Raw genomic sequence first — 22,277 nt, forward strand, 5'->3', positions numbered from 1 at the left:
GGTGTTAAGGATTCCTGAGGCTAAGCCATCAAAAAGAGTGTGTATCAAACTTCAAAGTGAAGTAAAAATAAGAGATGAGATACATTTACTAAGGATAAGTAGAGAAAGGCATACGCAGAAAATGTTTAAAAGTGTACATGTGCATTGGGTTATATGTTAATATAAAGGTATTTGTTGTGTCTAGACTAATAGTTATAAATCGATAGTAAAAGTTAAGGTGATATGTAGATTTCTTGACCAAAAGATTGACGTCAATCAGGAAGGTAAAAATCATACTTACTAAATAAACAAATAAAGAAGAGATTTTTAGAACATCAATAATAAAACAATGAGATAACAGAAATAGATAGAAAGTATAAATGAAGAAACAAAAGGAACATAGTTACATAGAAGTCTTTTTTTTTTTAAATGATAACATTCTTGATTTTGGATAAATAAGCAGCAATTAATGAGTCCTGCTCAAATTGATCGATGCAGTATATTTGATAAAATATAGCACCAGCTAAAACATTGGTTATGTATCGCCAGTATAGATCAACTTGCCATCATAGTTGACACTTTTACATCTGTGTAGGACACTGCCAAGATATACAGCGAAAATAAGGAAATATCATTTGAAGTGGGTTTGAGGCACAACCAATAAGACACTCATGATGTGGACTCAAGAGGGTCTATCAAAAACAGTATCATGGCATATGATGACATATTTGCATGCCACGTATAAGGGAAAAAAGATGCAGAAAAGGTTGGTGGTCTTAGAGCAATGGAAAATGTACCAAAGCGAGAGAGACAATCCAGCCGAGAAGGAGTGGATGCTTAATTAGCATAAAGGGAAGAATGCAACACCATCGTCTCCCCTTACCCCTCCTGAAAACAAGAGCGTAGACACTGAAGAAAAGGGATTTTCCCTTTAAACGAATTGAAAGCAGCAGCAGGGTATGTTAATCCAGCATATGCACCCCCTGCTTATAACAGCGAGCATAATACGGAAGAGAGTCAAAGTAAAGAACACAAATATATATTGACACGCGATGAAAGTAAACAGCGTGATGAGAGAAAGGACAGCGAGACAGAAAGATAAAGATAGATGAAGAAACAAGGAAGCGGGCAGACATAAAGAATAAGGCTAAAGGAATAGCATTAGTACAGAATGAATGTATGGGAGGACACATATTACTCAAGTTAGACGATAATGGGGTTCGAGAAAGAGAGGAGAGAGAGAGAAGCGAGAGAACGAGAAGGAAGAAGAGAGAATATATAAAGAAGACCGAGACAGAGAATGCAAACAAAGGGAAGAACGGAGTAGGTATGAGGCAAGAAAAGGAAAGGTTAGAAGAAAAGAAACAAGAGGAGATAGAAACACAAAGAATGAAAGTACATAGGTTGCAAAGGAGGCGAAAGGAAGAGGAACTAAGGGAAATAAGGAAAAGGAAAGAAGAAATTAATAGAAGCAAAGGATTAAAAGATGATGAAATAGAACATCTATGTCATAGGAGCATAGTGCTGATCGATGCACAAGAATGATTGGAGGAAGAGAGAGGGTCACAACAGCCCCGCAAGGAGCTGCAAGGGATGCCAAAATCAGCATGGGCGGATGAGCAGGATACAGAGACATAATACAGAGACTTGGAATGTTGTATAGACAAATAAGGGATAAAGGAGGGTATAAAACCCAAGAAAATGAAGAAGGATATCTGTCAAGGGAAATTGAAGAAAGGTCAGATGCCGCCATGATAGACGAGTATAGAATGCTGTCATTAAGTAGATTAGATTTCGATGGCGATAATGTCAGGTGAAGAGAGAGAAGAAAATAAGAGAGTATGAAGGGAGGGCACATGCAGCATTTTAAAACATTCGAGCAAAGACAAACAGGTAAAATGGTCAGATTTAGAGGACCCCAAAGAAAGAACACCAGAATCAACATTATATGCCAATTGATCACAAGGACGATTAGGCAGTATAGAGGATGTATCCTCACCTTATATAAGCAGATTAAGGGCATTGCCAGGACAAAGACAAAAAGACAAACTGGCGGGACTAGCCTTGCCCAAAAAACACATGTAGACAGGGATGAATATGGGACAGGATTTTCAAAATTCCCATTATTAGAGAAGGGTGAGGACGGCTGCAATTTATACCATGGCCACAAAGAGATAAGGATAATTTGAGATGTAAATTGCTGAGTTTAACTTCTGGTGCGGGTAAGTGGATTCATGAATTATAGAAAATTACATAAATAATGTTGTTAGCTGTAGGTGACGTAAAAAAGGTTTACTAGCAGCCCTTCTGGGAGAGAGAGCTGATGACATTTGGAAGAGAGCAGGATACCCAAGAGCGACCGCGCAAAACAGGACACATGATGGAACACCATTTAATAATTGCAGAGCAGATGTTTGTCAGGTGTTCAGAATACAATATTCTGATACATTGGATATGGGTGCAATGAAGACCCTATTGCTTTTATTCACTCTATTCAAGAGTTATGGTGTTTGGAGAAAAGTGAACCGTGGGATTAAAAAGTGGCATTATTTTACCACATTTTGTGCCAGGGTCTGGCTGAGGCAGTGCAATGGCAAATGAAGAAACGGGTGGGAATGGAAGCGAAGCCATGGCCAGAAATACAATTGATGATCGTGCATTATTGACGATTGCTGCAGAAGAACAAGAAAAAAGCTGAGAGCAGAAAGCAGCAAGAAGCGAAGTTAGTTCAGAAAAAGTTATCAAAACTAGTCATTGAGGGAGCAGTATTTACAGGTAATGAAGGTGTGGTAACACAAATACCACCAGAACAGCAAAATAACATAGCATACCCCACTGATCAGGGTGGATATAATTTTGGGTCAAGAGGGAATGGGCCTAGAGGAGGAGGCTGAAGTGGATTTTAAAGCCCTCAGGGAAGGGGAGGCTTTAACAGTGGATAGCCACAGGACACATAGCTAGAGCATGTAGAAGTATATGAGGCATACAACAGAACTGGCAATCTCCAAGAGGGGGGATGAGTTATGCTATTGTATTATCATGGTTACCCAAATTGATAGGCAATATAATGAGAATCCCTGATACATTTTGTTCAGGCCAGAAACGCCTATGGATGATGAAGGAGGGCAGATTATTCACTTAGAGTTAGAAGCAGCAATGGGTACAAATGAAAGGGTAGTATTCCATGGGACGGATGATGAGGGAAGAGGATGGAGAACAGTGATAGCTCTCAGTGAGGAGTACAGACTGACAGATTTGACTGACGAAGAGCTGTTTAGTGATGACTACGCAGATGATGAACTAATATGTTTCATAAGTCTCACTTACTGGATTAAATTAGAGATTGTCCATTAAGGAAGTCTTGGAGAAAGTGCCAAATATTCTATAGACCGCAAGCCCATATGATGTGGGTCTATTTAAAGGAATATGGACAGTAACAATTAAGATTAAACCAGGAGCCCTTTTGCCACAGGGGCAATATGCCATATCTAGAGAAACGGATGAAGGCATTTTTGAGACAATATCCTTGTTAATGAAGCAATGGATATTGGTGCCATCTGATTCTCTGATTCTCCATGTAACAGGGCTGTGTACCCTTTGAAAAAAACAAAGGGAGTGTCGTGAACATTCATACAGGACCTTCGCCGTCTGAACAATATAGCCAAAGCAGAGATTCCTCTATTTCCAAATCCTGCAACAATATTATCTAACATCCTGTCCAAAGCCAAATATTTTACAGTTATAGATTTCAAAAATGTGTTTTTCTCAATCACCTACATGAAGTCTCACAAGATTTGACTTCCTTTACGTATAGAACCAACTGTCTGAAACATGCTTGTTTGCCTTTGATCTTTAACAGAGTCCTTCAGATGGACTTGGGTAATGTTCAAATTGTAAATGCAATAATTCAGTATGTGGATGACATTTTGGTGTGCAGTGAGACAGAAGAAAGGTGCAGAAAGTCTCAGCTAAGCTCATGTCAATACTCGCAGAGAAAGGATACAAGGTAGACAAAGAAAAGTTAAAATATTGTCAAGAAGAGGTCGTGTATATAGGACAGTTGATCACCCATGAAGGGAAAATAATTACACCTGAGTGAGCAGAAGCGATCATGAAAACCTCAGCACCTAAAACAGTGAGGAAAATGCAACAACTCCTAGGTTTATGTAATTGTTGTAGAGCATGGGTGTTCGATTACAGTACATATTTTCAACCACTTTTAAAGGGACTTAAGGAAGACAAGGTGGACAAAAGCACCATAAAATGGACAAATAAGATGGCTGAAGGATTTGAAGAATTAAAAAAGGCAATCAGTACAGCCCATGTATTTGGCATTCCAGATTATCATGAAGAGTTTTACTTATTCTCTCATTCAAATGGTGAAGTTATGACAACAGTGCTCACTCAAAAAATGACATTAGGACATGGACACAAGCCATTAGCTTATTACAGTGGGATCTTAGATCCAGTTATGAAAGGGCATTATCCTTGTGAGCTGTCTTTTGCAGCTACTGCATTCGTGATAGAAAAAGTCTCAAGTATAACAATGGGGTGTCCAGTGACATTGTTTGTGGAGCACGCATTATTTGCAATATTAGAGAAGCCCAAAAGTACATTGACTACACAAAGAGCATCAGGGTGCGAGATAATTATTTCAAACACTGCGATTAAAATTGTTAGATGTAAAACAGTAAACCCAGCAATGTCTACAGCAAAACCAGTAGGAGAGGATGACTATGTACATGATTGCACAACATATGTTGAGAACTACAATGAGATTCCCTAAGTTAGAGAAAATGCCCTTGGGAGTGGGGCAGTTGTCTTTATTGATGGGCCATCAAGGATTGTTAAAATAAACTGGGCAAAGGCAGCTGTAGTAAAGCTGAACAGAGAGAGTGAATTGGAGGTTATAACAAGGGCGAGATTGTCTTCAAATTACTCAGCACAGGCTGCAGAATTAGTGGTGCTCATTGAAGAGCTGCAGAGCTTTGAAGATGAGGAAGTGACAGTGTACTCCGGCTCCGCTTATGTGACGTCAACTGTGCATGCAGGTTTGTGATGCTGGAAAAGGAGGGGCTTCCTCCAAGCAGACGGCACTGGAGTGCAACATGCAGCCCTATTAGATAGCGTTGTACAACAGGAGTGTCTCAGAGTGTCCTGTGTTGCTGTGCTGTCTTACTTGTACTTTGCTTTCCCTGGATTTTTGGCATGGACCTCACCTGCGATGCTCGCCATTCTGGGATTGTTTGCTCTTGGCTTGGCTGAATCCTATCTGCACTCGACACTCTTGGCTGGAGAAGGCAGAGGAGATATAAACTGTGGACATACGCGTCGTGCAACAGGAGTCTCTCAGAGTGTCCTGTGTCTTGTGTTCTTGTTTTCGCCTGAGCATCGCTCCTTACATTTTGATCTATTAATAAGGTAAGACCTAATATTCTCTTATGCAGATAAAGTGAAAATAAAGAAAAAACCTCAGACGCAGCTCTGGTGTAAAACCCTTTGATGAATGTATCGTTTTAATAACATTGAGATTTTAGGCAGAATCACATGCAGTACCCTTTGGGAACACTACACACAATTAAGACTACAAAAGTAAGTACAATTTCACCTTTGGTACAAGCCTGTACTACATAGTAATGTGGTAGCAGTGGCTGAGCAGTCAGACTTATCTCAAGAGTAAAGTGAGCAGTACAAGAGGTTACACAAAGGGGCAGCAATCACAGTGGTTCAAACAAACACTTACTCAACGTTTCTTGGTAAAGTAATATACATTTATTTACACAGTCAATTGGAAAACATTCCAGTAGTAAGAGCAGCTCAATATCACAATCTAATATACTACAATACACAACCAATCAGTTTCTGAACAAGTTCAGCTCCCCTGAAGTGGGAGCAAAATGGCCCTTCAGTTACTTTTAAAAGGGGTAAAAAGCCAAGTTTAAAAGAATTACAGCACAAATGATATGATATGATAGTTTATTTATATAGTGCCTATACACAATGTGTTTCAAATACGTTCAGAGGTAGAACAAATAGTTTCAGTTCACTACAACCAGCAATTTAATTCAATAGGCCTGTCGCAAAGTCAACAGTTCAGAGTCTTGGATAGGATAGCACAGTTCTGGTAGTAAACGGTTAAGATTTTGCCACGGTTTTTAGAAGTAGTTGGTCAGACAAAAGTTATATGTCGGTTTAGGGAAGGACAAGCCTTCAAAGTTGGGAAAATTTCACAAATTTTCACCGCGGCAGAAAGGATTTCCTGACCGCACTTTCACAGTACCTTTTAAATGAAGAAGAGTTGTAGCTGAGGCATTTGTTCCTGGCAGTTCCTGCAGATCTCGTTGTTCTTGAGCTTCAGTCATGGGGACAAGAAGGAGGATGTCGGGAGGTTCCTGCACTGCCCAGGGAAGAGGCGACAAGCTTGACAAAATTTCGGTTTAAGGTGTAAGTGCCTTAAAGACCACAAACTGGTATCCTTCTCAATGGCTATCCTGTTTTCAACAGCACTCTGAAGAAGATTCGACCAGTATAGAGACGGTGTCCAGGTGACTTGCGAGTTGGTTGTTCCAACCAAACTCAAGGGAAGACGTTGTCCTTGAAGGGCTTCTCTGTCGAGGGAATTTCAGGCAATTCGGACCTGCAGCAGGGCTTCACCGGTGGACCAGGAGTTGCAGCAGTCGTCTTCCTTCAGCTCGTCTTCAGTTCTCTCATTCCAGTGGTCGATTCTGCTTTCCATGTCCCAGAGGCCTGCTTTTAAACAGTTTTCCCCTATTCATTCCAGCCTAGCTGGCACTCATCCAGCAGGGTGGCTGTCCTTGCTGGACAGCCTGCTGACCAATCACGCCAGAGTGCATTCAGGACTCGTAGGAGACTAAGCACAGGGAGTTTCACGCAACTCTCTCACATCCTGTCCACCCCAGACACTCAGGCGCCAGAGGAGGGCTTCAGCACTGAAGCCCACTAAAAACCAACAAACAAAGGGACCAAACCTGGTTTGGCACGCAGATACAAACACTCAAAGGACCTTTCCTAAAAGAAACAGCGAACAAAGCTGACCGGAGTCTGTTTTTACAGATTCTTGAGATTCTTGAGAATTCTCCCTAACACTCGTCCTCCCCAGACTAGGGGACAGGAGGATTTAATCCACTTCAGGATGAATCTCCTTACTCCAGTCGGTCAAACATCCTGGAGAGACCATCAGCATTTTGGTGGTGACACCCAAACCTGTGTTGAATATTAAAATAAAACCCTTGCAGGCTGATTGAGCATCTCAATAGTTTAGTGTTTTCCCCTTTCATTTGCATCAACCATCTCATGGGTTGGTGGTCCGTCTGAATCACAAAAGTAGATCCATACAAGTATGGCCTAAACCTCTTCAGTGGCCACACAATAGCAAAACATTCTCTTTCAATGGTTGCCCACCTCGTCTCAGGTTCCTTCAGCTTCCTGCTGATGAAGCAAATGGGGTGCACCCTACCTTTCTCATCCAGCTGACTCAGAACTGCACCAATACTTGTATTTGAAGCATATGTCTGCACAAAGAAGTTTTGGTTATAGTCAGGAGCTCTTAGGGCTGGAGCTTGACAAAGGGCTTTCTTAAGTCCTTCAAATGCTTGAGTGCACTCCTCATTCCACCTGAACTTTTTAGAAAATGTGGGTGAGGAGATTGCATTCAAGGGAGAAGCTATGGTCCCATAGTTTTCTATGGAGTTCCTATAGTAACCAGTGAGGCCTAGGAAGGCTCTCGCCTGGGTTTAGAAGTAGGGGTGGCCCAGTTTTGTACAGCTTGTACTTTGCTAGGCAATGGCCAACATGTTCTTTCCAAGTAGGGCTGAACACTGCAATGTCATCCAAGTATGCCATGCAGAAGTCCTCCATCCAATTCAGAACCTGGTTAACCATCCTTAGGAATGTTGCAGGTGCATTCTTTAGTCCAAAAGGCATTACCTTAAACTGGTAGAGGCCTGCTTGGGTTGAGAATGCAGTTTTCTCCTTGGCATGGTCAGTCAGGACTATTTGCCAATGGCCTGAAGTGAGATCAAATGTACTGAGGTACTTGGCTGAACCAAGCTTGCCCACCAATTCATCTGTCCTTAGTAAAGGATGGACATCAGTCTTAGTGACTGCATTAAGCGCTCTAATGTCCACACAGAATCCCAACTCCTTGAATCCTGCCTTTGGCACTAGTACAACTGGACTAGACCATGGACTGGTAGAGGGCTCTATTACCCCGAGATCAAGCATCTTGTTGACCTCTTCCTTATTTGGGTTCTTACATGATCTGACATCCTGCTTTTGACAGGTAAACAGTCACCAGTGAGAATATCATGCTGGCCCCAAGGGGTCAAGCCTGGTAGTGAAAACAGGGAGGCAAACTGATTTAACGGAAACTTGCACTCCTCCTGTTGTTCAGGTGTCAATTTAGAAGAGAGATTGACTCCTTCTATCTTCTCCTCTAAAGGCTGTCCTCCGAGTAGGTCAGGTAGAATTTCACTCTCCTCCTACTTTTGGGCTGAAGCTAGAAGCAAAGCTCCTACTTCTAGTCTTGCGACATAAGCTTTTAGACGGTTGGTGTGAAAGACTCTGGGAGCCTCCTTAGGATTGCCTATGTCCACCAGATAGTTGACCTCTCCAAGTTTGTCCACAACCTTGAAGGGTCCTATCCACTTGTCCTGTAAGGCCCTCTGCCTGGTAGGAACCATAACTAGAACTTGCTGGTCTTGAGTAAACTCAACCATGTTGGCCTTCTGGCCATGCCAATGCTTCACCAGAGACTGACCTGCTTTCAAGTTATCGGATACTTCTGCCATCATGTGTGACATTCTCCTACGGAGACATATCACATAGTCAGTGACTCTCACTGGCTTGGGGAAGGAGCACTCTCCAACCCCTCCTTAATCAGGGCCAAGGGGCCTCTAACTGGATGGCCATAGTGAAGCTCAAAGGGACTAAATCCAACTCCCTCCTGAGGGACTTCTCTATAAGCAAACAGAAGGCCTGGCAGTAGAAGATCCCACTTTCTTCTAAGGGCCTCCTCTAAAGCACCTATCATGGTCTTCATTCTACGGTTAAACCTCTCTACCAATCCATTTGTGGATGGTAGGCATTTGAGAACTTGTAAGTTACTCCAGAGCTCTTCCACATGGCCTGCATGTAGTGGGACATACAATTGGATCCCCTGTCAGAGATAACCTCCTTAGGAAAACCTACCCTGGTAGAAATATCAAGTAGGGCCTTAGCCACAGCTTGAGCCATAACAGTCCTCATAGGTATTGCTTCAGGATACCTAGTAGCATGGTCTACTACAACCAGGATAAACCTGTTTCCTGAAGAGGTTGGAGGATTTAAGGGACCAACAATGTCGATTCCTACCCTCTCAAAAGGGACTCCCACCACTGGGAGAGGCACCGAGGGTGCCACATTCTTGGCTCCACTCTTGCAGATGTCTGACAAGTTTGACAGCTTCTACAGAATTTATCTATATCAGACCCCAACTTAGGCCAGTAGAAATAGAGGGAGAGCATTTCTTTGGTTTTCTTGAAACTCAAGTGACCAACCAAATGTATCTCATGGGCTAACTGTAGGAAGTGAAGTCTGCTTTCTAGGGTCACTACAAGTCTTCTGTAGTCCCCTTGGATAGACTCAATTGGTTCACTGTAGAAGAGGCCATCTCCCAGTACAACCTATGCTTCCCTGGCTCTTGCCCATCCAGCTGGGAAGCTGCCTGTTGGCGAAGACCTTCAAGAGTAGGACACTCTCTTTGACCTCTGCTGAAGTCTGCCCTACATGGTCCACCTTCTGCCAGTAATGACTGCAGCTCAGGATGGTCTGCAGGATCCAGATCTCCAACAGGAGCAAAGTCCTCTTCCAGCTCTGATTCCTCAGCAGCTGATTCAAATACACTGGTTTGTTCCTCACACTCAGGCTCTGCTGGTGGAGGAGTCATGTGTGACTTTGGACAGTCCTCTCGGGGATGTTCTTGTTGGTTGCACAGGAGTGCTGGCTGGTTTATTCCTTGAGGCCTTAGGTTTCCCTTTTTCCTCTTTCTTCTTCAAAGTTGCAGTCAGTAAGTCCTGTGGACTGGGGGTTATAGTTTCCTCTATAAGTTCCCATGGAGAGCCCCTTAAGGTACTCTCTGTGGCCTTCTAGTCTGCTCCTGTTTCCTTTTGCTTTGGAGCCTGGGGGTGCTTGATAGAACTCCAAGAGTTTTTAAGTCATTCCCCAACAGGACTCTCCCAGGTACTTCACTCTGCACATTTACAGGTTACAGGTATCTTGACAGTCATGGCATTGCACTGGATGAGATCTGCTAACTGTGGAAGCATTTGGACAGGGCCTCCATCAAGCTTAGTGAGGTATTTGCGTGCCTTAGCACCATCCTCTATCTTGTAAAAAGATTCATCAACTACAGTAATGTTGGCCCCAGTGTCTCTGATGGCAGAGGTCTCCTTGCCATTCACAAGAACACTGTCTTTGTAATACTCTTTAGTATTGTCTGGAATGGAATTGTAGACATCTAAGTTCTGCTGTTCCCACAGACCCAGGGACACTAAAGAAACACTGGCTGAGACTTTCATGGCTTCCTCAGCCAGTAAGTGAAGGTTTCCACTTGCCATCGGTACTTCTTCCTCTGGGGAGAAGGCTAAGGAGACAGTGTGCATCCCTGAAGGTTTACTCTTACATTTGGGATCCCCTTTCACATGGTCAGTTGACCCACAAGCATAACATTTTCCAAATGTCTTTATGAATGGGGGTTTGGTCTGACCTCCTTCTGGTTTAGCACCAGGAGGTACACTAGCCTGATTCGGTTTACCTTGTGACGTACACTTGTTATGTTTGGGGCCCTCTTTTGGATTGGAGGTATTAGAATTCTCTTTGTTATCTTTCTTGTGCTGCTTTCCCTCATCCTTTTTCTGAGTTGCCCCAGAATCCTTGTGAGTAGCCCTGTTGGCACCCCACAAGTCAGCAGCCCTTGCTAACTTCTTTGGATCAATTTCACTACAGTGATCCAAGTGCTGTCTCAGCTCCGGAGAGCAGCATCATAAATAGACTCCAACATAACAAGATTTCTCATTCCTTCATAAGTGTTTACTCTGTAACCCTTAATCCAACCATCTACGTTTTTCAAACATTCACACACCCAGGTAGCCCAAAGGGTACCATCATGCTTTTTGAGGGTTCTAAACCTCTTTAGATACTGGGAAGGGGTCTTCCCAAACATAGCTATCAAAGCTAGTTTCCCACTTCCATACTCCATTCTGTCCACTTCTCCCATCTCCATTACAACATCAGATGCAACTAGGGGTAGCCTAGAAAAGAGCCAAGGAATCAACTGATTCCCTGTAATGTTCTGAATCCCATGGTTATAAACAAAAGTTGCCAGCCGTTCCAGAATATCAAGCTTAACTTCATACATACTTACTGCATCGTTGGGCATGCGAGGACTCTTAGGACTGGAAGACCTAGAAGACTCTGGGAGCGAACCATTCTCAAGAGACAACTTTTTCATTTCAAGGGCATGATTCAACTCCATTTCTCTGAGCTTAAGTTCTTGATGCTTACTTCCAGTTTGGGCATGGATTCTTTTGAATTCGAATTCAAGTCTCATCCTTTTAAGAGGGACACATTCAAGATTTAGTGTTGGACCTGATGGGGTCCCTGTGGCCAAAGATTGAGGCCTATGAACAGGTAGAGATAAAACAGGACATACATTTTGAGACTCTGCTGCCTCATCTAACTCATCAATAAAATTTGAGTTGGACTCTGAAACATTATCATCCTCATCATCATTTTCCACATTTGCTGCAGGGGTAGGTATTTCAGACCCACTCCTCAGACTTTGATATTCCAACAACTTTTCTATCAATTCAACCTTTATGCTTTTTATGGTGAGGTTCCTAGCTTTACACATTTCTCTCAATTGATCAACTGTTAAAGTGACTAGGGTCTCCTGTCTATAGCTATTCATGTCAGGCATGATAAAACAATTGCCTCTCTAGTGGTGCTTAGACTTGTGAGGTTTATTTGAACAAAGGTAAGAGCAGCACTCTCAATGTAACAACTATACTTTATCCTCACCACTGTACACTAGTGTTAGGCAGAATCACATGCAGTACCCTTTGGGAACACTACACACAATTAGACTACAAGTGTAAGTACAATGTCACCTTTGGTAGAAGGCTGTACTACACAGTAATGTGGTAGCAGTGGCTGAGCAGTCAGACTTATCTCAAGAGTAAAGTGAGCAGTACAAGAGGTTACACAAAGGGGCAGCATTCACAGTGGTTCAAACAAACACTTACTCAAGGTTTCTTGGTAAAAGAATATACATTTATTTACACAGACAGTTGGAAAACATTCCACTAGTAAGAGCAGCTCAACAGCACAATCTAATATACTACAATACACAACCAATCAGTTTCTGAACAAGTTCAGCTCCCCTGAAGTGGGAGCAAAATGGCACTTCAGTTACTTTCAAAAGAGGTAAAAAGGCAAGGTTAAAAGAATTACAGCACAAGTACGTTCAGAGGTAGGACAAATAGTTTCAGTTCACTACAACCAGCAATTCAATGCAATAGGCCTGGGCGAAAGTCAATGGTTCAGAGTCTTCGATAGAAAAGCAGAGTTCTGGTAGTAAACGGTTAAGTCTTTGCCACGGTTTTTAGAAGTAGTTGGTCAGACGAAAGTTATATGTCGGTTTAGGGAAGGACAAGCCTTCAAAGTTGGGAAAGTTTCACAAACTTTCACCGCGGCAGAAAGGATTTCCTGACCGCGCTTGCACAGCACCTTTTAAATGAAGGAGAGCTGTAGCTGGGGCAGTTGTTCCTGGCAGTTCGAGCAGATCTCGCTGTTCCTGAGCTTCAGTCGTGGGGACAAGAAGGAGGACGTTGGGAGGTACCTGCACTGCCCAGGGAAGAGGCCACAAGCTTGGCAAAACATCAGTTTAAGGTGTGAGTGCCTTAAAGACCACAAACTGGTATCCTTCTCACTGGTTATCCGGTTTTCAACAGCACTCTGAAGAAAATTTGACCAGTATAAAGACAGTGTCCAGGTGACTTGCGAGTTAGTTGTTCCCACCAAACACAAGGGAAGTCCTTGAAGGGCTTCTCTGTCGAGGGAGTGTCATGCAATACAGACCTGCAGCAGGGCTTCACCGGTGGACCAGGAGTTGCAGCAGTGGTCTTCCTTCAGCTCGTCTTCGGTTCTCTCGTTCCAGTGGTCAACTCTGCTTTCCAAGTCCCAGAGGCCTGCTTTCAAACAGTTTTCCCCCATTCATTCCAGCTTAGCTGTCACTCACCCAGCAGGGTGGCTGTCCTTGCTGGACAGCCAGCCGGCAAATCACGGCAGAGTGCATTCAGGTCTCCTAGGAGACTATGCACAGGGAGTTTCAGGCACCTCCGTCACATCCTGTCCACCCCAGACACTCAGACGCCAGTGGGCTTCAGCACTGAAGCCCGCCAAAGGCCAACGAACAAAGGGACCAAACCTGGTTTGGCACGCAGAGACAAACACTCGAAGGACCTTTCCTAAAAGAAACGGCGAAAAAAGTTGACAGAAGTCTGTATTTACAGATAGATCTTTGACGCCATATTGAAAAACATGGCTGCTTCGATTTTTAGCTACTGGTGTTCGTGTCGGGAAAAATCATGGTAGTTTGTTCTAAACCAGCCATTTCAAGAGGGAAAGGAAACATTTGACTGTGATATGAGTGTTTAGACTCAGGGCATGCTAGGCAACCGCTCCAGCACTCTATAGGAAGATAGGGTGTGCTGGGTCTGTAAATTTAAAAAGACTAGTAAAGTCAATTTAACTTTACATGCTCTGGGAGACAGTAGTCAGTCCCAGAGAAAGTGTTTAAACCTTTGGAAGTCTGAAAGACATCCCTGTGCCACTGCACTGAGGGTGCTGTGTCACAATGTAAAAGATGATGCCTATGGGTTTGTTTTAAAACTCCATATCCAAAGAACACAAAAGTAAAACACACATCAAAATACATGAAAGAGTGGGGAAAAAGGCTCACACTCTCCCCAGGTAAAAATTAAAATCCTAGAAATCCAGCAAAGTTGCTGGGGGTCTCAAAAGGTAAGGGAAATTAGCACATTCTTGAGAATTCTCCCTAACATGAGAGATGGCCAGGGTCAATGCAAGCCCGGCTGAAAATGTGCGGGCCACTTTCAGCATGATGGTTGTTCTCCCCTCTTGCTTAGAGTGGAAAACAGTTTGAGGCACTCGTAGGGTGCATATATTATAATGGAGACAAAGAAACAAAGCCGGGTTAATAGCCACAGATTATCATGAGATGGCCAGACAGCAGGGAGCTGAAACACTAGATGCCCATTGAAAAGCTATACATTCTTCTTTGTCTGCAAGTGGCTAATGTGGAAGAACCGGTGTTAGAGGGCAACCCGGTGCTTACACTTCTGTATAGCCTGAGGGAAGTGACAGCCGGACGGGCTCCAGTAAATGCAGCTTGTAAGCCAAGTGTTGCTAAGCACAAATTTAAAGCCCAGAACGAAAGCAATGTATAATGGAGTATATAGGTCTGCTGACAGTCGACATTGTGGCAGTTGCTGGTAGCCCCCAGATGGTCGAGGCCAGGGCTTTTAGTGTGTCGGGGCTAGCCAGTGCAGAGCCCCGGTAGGCTCAGAAATATGGGTCTGAGGCTGGGCCCTGCTGCAGCCCACTAATGTCCTTAACAGCCTCGGCTGCAAGAGGACAAGGCTTTTCTTATGAAGCATGAAGCTCCCGCTCATATGCGAGAGTTTCAGGCTTGAGGAAAAAAAATCCTCTTCTCTATAATGCTAGCGCTGGCACCTGTGAGGCATCCCTTTCATCATGCGATGCCCACGGGCCTGTGCCACCAGTACAGAACAAAAGGTGAGCCCATTGGAAGCTGAGGCCGTTTTTCTATAAAGCCTAAAGCTCCCGCTTGTTGGCTGAAGCTTCAAGCTTTAGGAACAATAGCCTCGGCATCCAATGACATCACCTTTTCAGCCTTAATGGTGCTGCTGTCCCTCGTCAGGCATCCCCTTAGCTAAGAGATGCAGCGATCAAAAGGAATGCTTGACGAGGGGCAGCCCCACCATTAAGGCTGAAAGCATGTGGCTGCTGTCCCCCGCAAGGCATCCTTTTAGGTAAAAGATGGGGTAGAGGTTGTTGATCTCTACAAAGGGCTGCCTGTCAGGGTTGCCTGTAGCCAGAGATGGAAGTGTAATACAAATCATTGGTACGCCGTACAACTAGTTCTTTTAATTTTTACAGAGGGTACCTTCATTTCAAAGGCTCAAGAAACACGTCCTGGACGCCCCCGAGCCAAATATAGAATCGTCTCAGGCCAGACATTGAAGCACTGCCAGTTTCCCAAGTCTCAGCTATGCCGACACACACACAGCATCCAGGGCTCTGCAGGGTGTTTAGGTGCTCAGGTTTTGTTTTATCAGTGGCAGAGCCTTTCGTATGCATGATGGAGCATTTCCAACCCAAGGACCCGGGAAAGCACCAGTTACCTTGCAAATCTGTGATAGTTAAACTGAGCAACAGAAACACTAATTTCAAGATGAGTTTCTATCCATGAGGACTAGTATATTTACCTGCAAAAAAAAAAGTTGCTTTATGTCACTAAACAAATGTTTTCAACATCATGAATAACAACGAGCTGCAAGTTTGGGTCAAAGAATCTGCATATCTATCTTTGTTTATTACACAACTTCTTTTATTACATGTCTTAAATCACTGAAAGTACAGCGGGGTTAATTAGGTTTTTCGGGTTGGCATTATCTTGCATTCTGGGACTTATAGTTTACCATTCAGGATGTGAATATGAAAGCCAGAGTGATATTCTTTTGGCTTAACATGTTGATATTACAATTTGCATGTTGTCATGTGGCTTTATTATTTCATTTTATTTTTGTAAGTAAACTCTATAAGACATTATGGGCCTGATTCATGGAAGAGTTTTATAATGGGGAAATCCCACAGGAAAATGTTCCATGAATCAGGCCCTATTACTCTAGACCTTGAAATCAAAGGTTTACAGTACCTCGGACTGCCTGAAAATTGGGTGGTTTGTGGTTTGGATGAACTAGTTCACCCATCACTGTTGCACACCAATGTACCTCTAAAATCAATGTTCCCATTGTCTGCCTCAGTTTATAATGCACATTTGACATTGCAGCACTTTGCTGTTTGGTCTTATAAATTGTCTAATCAACGCCACTTTTCAAATTCGTAATAGAAATGTGGGCATATTGTGAGCGTAACGGGCCACACCTGATTCCCTGGTGCTCTTCTGCATACAAAGTTATGTGCTGTATGACTGGTTTCTCTAACAATGCTACCAGTGAACACTGTAAATGCGTACGAAAAGGGTCATCCTACCCTGTGCACTCAGCCTCTTTAAGTTCTAGTAATCTTGGGAATTGTCTCTTAGCATACTGCATGTTAGTGGCATTCTCACTTTTTAGAGCATGAATGGATCATAGAGAAATACGACAGCTGTCACTGATGTCCAGTAAAAATACCATGCCTCCCCCCTGGAATGCCCAACACTAATTGCAAACTGTTTGGTTGTTTTACCCAATTTCTTTTAAAGTGTGCTCTAAAATGCATCATGTTAAGACATTATTTTCTAAGACTTCCCAGGGGAGTATCCCCAACTCCATAACCCTACTTAATTGATTCAGGGTCCATCGCCATGGTCAGTTGCTATGGCATATATGGGGGACATTTTTATGCCCCTCCACTTAAAAAATCCACCAGCCGCCACTGGCCCTGGGATTGTGCTGGGAGCAGGGTGGGAGGAGCTCAGGGACTGTGGTGGGAGCAGGATGGGGGAAGCCAAGGGACTGGTCTAGGTGTGGGAGGAGGTGAGGGTGCTCAGGGACTATACTGGGAGTAGGTGATGGCATGCAATCGTTCATAGCCATTTGGACTTCCTGTCCATTTGGCATTTTGTGGGGGGGGCGGCCTGGCCACATTTTGCTCAGGGGGGCCCAGGCCAAAAAAGTTTGAAGACCACTGCTGTAGCTCATTACATAGCTCTCAACCTTTCATGGCCCTTGGGTGGGTCACGCGGGGGTGTTGCTAGGTCTGGAAAAGATCCGGGGCAGCGCTAATGTTGGGACTGTCGGGACTCGGGGCTAGCTAGCTTTTTGGTTGTAGCCCCTGAGATTCTATCCTGGGCTGCAACCAACAGACCTGGGGCTATAGCCACTTAAACTCACCCCCCACACCCCAGCAACGTCTCTGGGTGGGTGAAAACCCATTGACTCCTATGGGCGTGTAGGGATCTTGGTGGGTGAGAGACACCTGCCAAAAGTGTGAGTTGAGAGGTATGACATTTTGCTCAAGAGGGTGGGGGAGCCAGGCCAAACATTTTTGCAGACCACTGCTGTAGCCCATTGAGCTGGCCTAAGACCCCCACGTTAAGCTGCGGACCCTTGAGACTGATGGTATTGCTAGGCTAAAATTAAGCAGCTCACCAAACCTGCCCAGATCTCAGCATACTGGGTTTCCTCAGTCTGTAGCCCTGTTCTCTGAGAGCTGAAGTGCCCTGTAAAAAGAGGGTGGTGCCTGTGGAGCTAACCAATCAATGAAGCGTATGTGCCGTCTTTCCCTCCAGATATCCCTACACCCACAATCCATAGCGGAAATCTGCATAATTACCATCTGTCGCTCAAACGTAGAAGCTTTATTTTTCTCGAAGTAAATAAATTTTCTCTCCCCATACATCCACTCTCAATCTAAGTAGCTTTTCCAATACAAGTATGAAAGTCATTCTATGTTTGAGATAATATGATAGTTGTATCTCTCCTTTCCCAGTGAATCAGCATGCTCAATTGTATTTTATTAGCCGGCGTTTCCCAGCACTGCGTGTGGCTGTGATAGCAGGCGTTAAACCCAATTTTTGAAGGTCTCTGTGTCTTATCTGAGGCTAACATACTTAGTGAAAGGAAATATTAGACTATTTCTTGAACTCTTGCAGCCGCACTGTTGTAGATTGTGTCTGTCCTGTATCAGATGGCATTTACTGCCACACGAAAGACCTTACAGTCCACGACCCCCAGGAGGGGCTTCAACAGTACAAACAGCTCGGGAACAAGGCGTGCAGAAATACTTTCACTTTAACTGGTATTCACAGCAATAAAGAATGGCCGGTTTCACTTGAGCCGCCCTTTTCCTGATTCCTGGAATTATTTGCGTGTATTTGCAATCGCCGCGGAGGGCTTTGCGGGCGGTGTTGTTTAGTATTTCGCATCTCGTGCCATTCTGGTATCCCCTGGTCTGCGGCTATGTTTGGGTCCTGCTGATTGGCTGCATTAACCTGAGACCCGCCCCTGTGAACCTGAGCAAGATCCCTCTTCTGATGGAGTCTGCTTCAGTGGACCTCTAGCAACAGACTCTGGTACTGCACCCTTGAATTTCCAATACTAGAGTCGGCTTCGAGGGACCTCTAGCAGCAGACTCTGGTACTGCACCCTTGCATTTCCAATGCTGGAGTCTGCTTCAGGGGACCTCTAGCAGCAGACTCTGGTACTGCACCCTTGAATTTCCAATACTAGAGTCGGCTTCAGGGGACCTCTAGCAGCAGACTCTGGTACTGCACCCTTGCATTTCCAATGCTGGAGTCTGCTTCAAGGGACCTCTAGCAGCAGCCTGTGATACTGCATCCTTGAATTTCCAATGCTGGAGTCTGCTTCAAGGGACCTCTAGCAACAGACTCTGGTACTGCACCCTTGAATTTCCAATGCTGGAGTCTGCTTCAGGGGACCTCTAGCAGCAGACTCTGGTACTGCACCCTTGAATTTCCAATACTACAGTCGGCTTCAGGGGACCTCTAGCAGCAGACTCTGGTCCTGCACCCTTAAATTTCCAATGCTGGAGCCCGCTTCCAGGCACATTTAGTAGCAGATTCAGCAGAGGGCGCTAGAGTGGCAGCTAGCATAGCAGGCCACTACTCTGGCCCTCTACATGAGGCTCGCCTCTCCTTTACCTGAGGGGGGGTGGAAGGGGCGTGCCCCCAGGGTCCGGCTAGAACCAGTTGTGTGATTGTACATCATGATTTTCAAAACGAAAAAGACTTAGATTTTGTAGTCAAAAATGTTTTATTTGAAGTGCTGAAAGCTGACAAAGAAAACCTTGTTCACATCCAAGAACACAAGCACGTTAATACCGATGACTTTACTTTAACAGAGGAAGCAGTGTCAGTCACAGCCCAGGAGAATTACAAATTTGAGAAAAACAACAATAATAATCCTCTACAGGGCGTTGAAGAGGAACTATGCTATGTTAGACAAGAAGTACCCATGACTGCACATATGTACAACCCTTTGTTAGCCCAGACGCAATTGCAAATTGGCTCAGAAATTACAGTGACAAAGTAAAGGGATGAGCACCACAGAAAAATAAGTTTGGTTATTTCAACGGCAAGCACCATTTTTTGTTTCTCTTAAACGAAACCCAGAAGGAATCGGAGTGGTTGTTCACACCCCATGCAGCTTTTCAAATCTATGAGCAACTTGGGTATTTATACTACCCCAACCAACCTGTTGTGGGCAAGCCCGTGCCTCGGGCCACCCCGCACACACACTCACTATCACGCATCCACACAAGGAGACACGGGACATGGGTGTGTGCCCTACAGCGATCCGGCGGCAATTGCCCGCACGGACGTTCTTTATTATGAACGCGCATGTGCGGACCAGAACGAGGCTCGCGCATGCGTCGTTCATGCTTGCAACGTCACATCCCTTTTTTTCTTCAACAAAAACAACATAGCATCAACAAGGATGAACAGCATAACCTGTAAACATAGAGCATGTAACCCAACGTGGGTTGGCCGGCTGCTGGAACCTCGGCTCAGTCTCCCGAGTCCAGGACATAGTCCGTGAGACGAGCCGGCAGTCTGCGGTTTCCTCGCACAGGGTACCGAGGGGTGCTTTGCGAAGTCGCGCTGGGACCATCTGCATGCGGAACGGCCTCCCTCTGGGCGTCCTCCGCCTGATCTTCGTGGACAGCCGCGGAGGGGGTGCTTTCGTCCGGTTCACTGGCCCTCGTTGAAGTGTCCACTTTTTTGAAGAAGGACCTGTTGCGGGTGACGGTCCCCCAGTTGCAGGCTGCTGTGACCATGGTTCCTTTCACGTGCGTGACTGTCCATGGGTGAAGCTCGTAGGGCAGTGACAGTTTGCCTTCTGGGTGGCGATTCCGAACTAGCGCGGAATCACCTACGGCCACTTCCTTGTCTTGGAGAGCTCTCCTCTTGCTCTCTCTCTGATTGCGGGCTGCCCGCTCCTCCCTCACTTTTTCATTGTCAATGACCCCGGGTACTCTTCCTTCTATCTCCGGTATCATGCCGCGAGGGCAGCACCCGAATTGCGCTTCAGCAGGGGCTACGCCCGTCGATTGATGTGGCATGGTCCGATACTCTCGCAGGAATTCCACAGCCTTCTTCGGGAGGTTCTCCCCACCGCTTGCGGATATTCCCAGCACCTTGTTTAGTGTGCGCATGGGCCTTTCAGCTTCCCCGTTCGCACGCGGCCACAACAGGGATACTCTCCGGTGATGGATGCCCCTCGCTTTGAGATACTGTGCGAACTGGCTGCCCGTGAACGGGGGACCATTGTCTGAGCATAGTATTTCGGGGAAGCCATGGTTCGCAAACATTTCGTCCAAGGCCCTGGTGGTGTACTCGGTGGCGGTGGACTCTACGACCACCACCTCGGGATATCTGGACCATTGGTCTACCACCGCTAAAAAATACATGCCCCGACCCGTTGATCCAAAATCCACATGGACAGTTCCCCAGGGCTTTTCGCTCCGTTCCATTGAGCTGGTCGGTGGAGCTTTATCCTCGGGATTCGCCGCCTGACACGGCAGACACCTCTTTATAAACAGCTCGACCATTCCCTCGAGGTTAGGGAACCACACCTTGGGTCGAAGCCGCACTTTGGTCTTGGGGACCCCTTGGTGCCCTATGTGGGCTACCGCCAATACACGATCTCTCAGGGCCTGTGGGATCACAATTTGCCTCCCCCTCAGTCGTCAGAAATAGATAGCTCATCCCTCACCCTCCAAAGCGCCTGAAGGTCTTTCTGGGCGTCAGCCTGCCGCCTTGAATTATTCTGAAGCACCTCTCTCCAATCACCGCTTCTAACCGCCGTTTTGATGATGTGGAACACTTCATCCTTGGACGATTCTGTCGCCATGGCGAGTCTCGACCGCGCCACCGGCAACGCACCTTCCACCACATGACACAGCAGCCCTCGACAGTCAGACACCTCCTTGGTCTTTTCCACATTCTCTGGGTGTGGGTGTCGCGACAGATAGTCCGCCGGATTATTGGTCCCCAGTCTGTACACCAGTCGAACCCCATATTCCATAAGGGCCAGCATCCATCGCTCAATTCTGGGTGGAGGTTTTGATGACACACCCTCCAGGATGGGCAGCAGGGGCTTATGATCGGTCACGACTACGACCGGTTTGCCCAGGATGTAAAGATGAAGATGGCGACAGCCCCACAGTATGGCCAAGGCCTCTCTTTTTATTTGCGAGTAACGCTTTTCTGTGTCTGTGAGCGCCTTGCTCGCGTACGCAATGGGTCGCATGTCCCCTCTATTGTCCGCTTGCATCAGCACCGCGCCTACACCCACCGGGAAGGCGTCAACAACGATCTCGGACTCTGCGGTGGGGTCGAAGTACGCCATGGTGTCTCCGTTGGACAGGGCATTTTTGATGACCTGAAATGCCTCTTGCTCTTTCCTTTCCCACACCCAGACAGCGTAATTCTTGGTCAGCGCTCTGAGGGGTTCCGACAAGGAGGCCAAACCTTTAATGAAGCGCCCACAGTAGTTTACCATCCCCAAGAAGCTCCTTACCTCCGTTGGGGACTGGGGTGCTGCGGCCTCCCGAATGTCCTTGATCTTTGCAGGATCGGGCTACACGCCGCTGGCATGAAAGATGAAGCCAAAAAACCCAATTCTGTCTTTGAAAAACTCAAATCTTCCAGCCTCTTCAGCGTGCACTCCAATCTCTTCATGTGTTCTGCCTCTAAGTATGCAAACACCTAAATGTCATTGCTCATATTCAAGACACCTTTCAGTCCTGCCAGCGCCCCCCTGATGGTATTTTGAAAAACTTCTGCAGCAGATGAAATGCCGAAACTCAGGCGCTTAAACTGATAGAGGCCATCATGTGTCGTAAAAGTCGTGATATAACGTGAGTCCGGGTGGAGCCCGAGCTGATGATAGCCCGCCCTCAAGTCTAACTTCGAAAAGACTCTCGCCCCTTGCAGTTCTCCTATA

The sequence above is a fragment of the Ambystoma mexicanum genome, chromosome 6p, assembly GCF_040938575.1.
Source record: "Ambystoma mexicanum isolate Mex_15411 chromosome 6p, UKY_AmexF1_1, whole genome shotgun sequence".
Lineage (NCBI taxonomy): Eukaryota > Metazoa > Chordata > Amphibia > Caudata > Ambystomatidae > Ambystoma > Ambystoma mexicanum.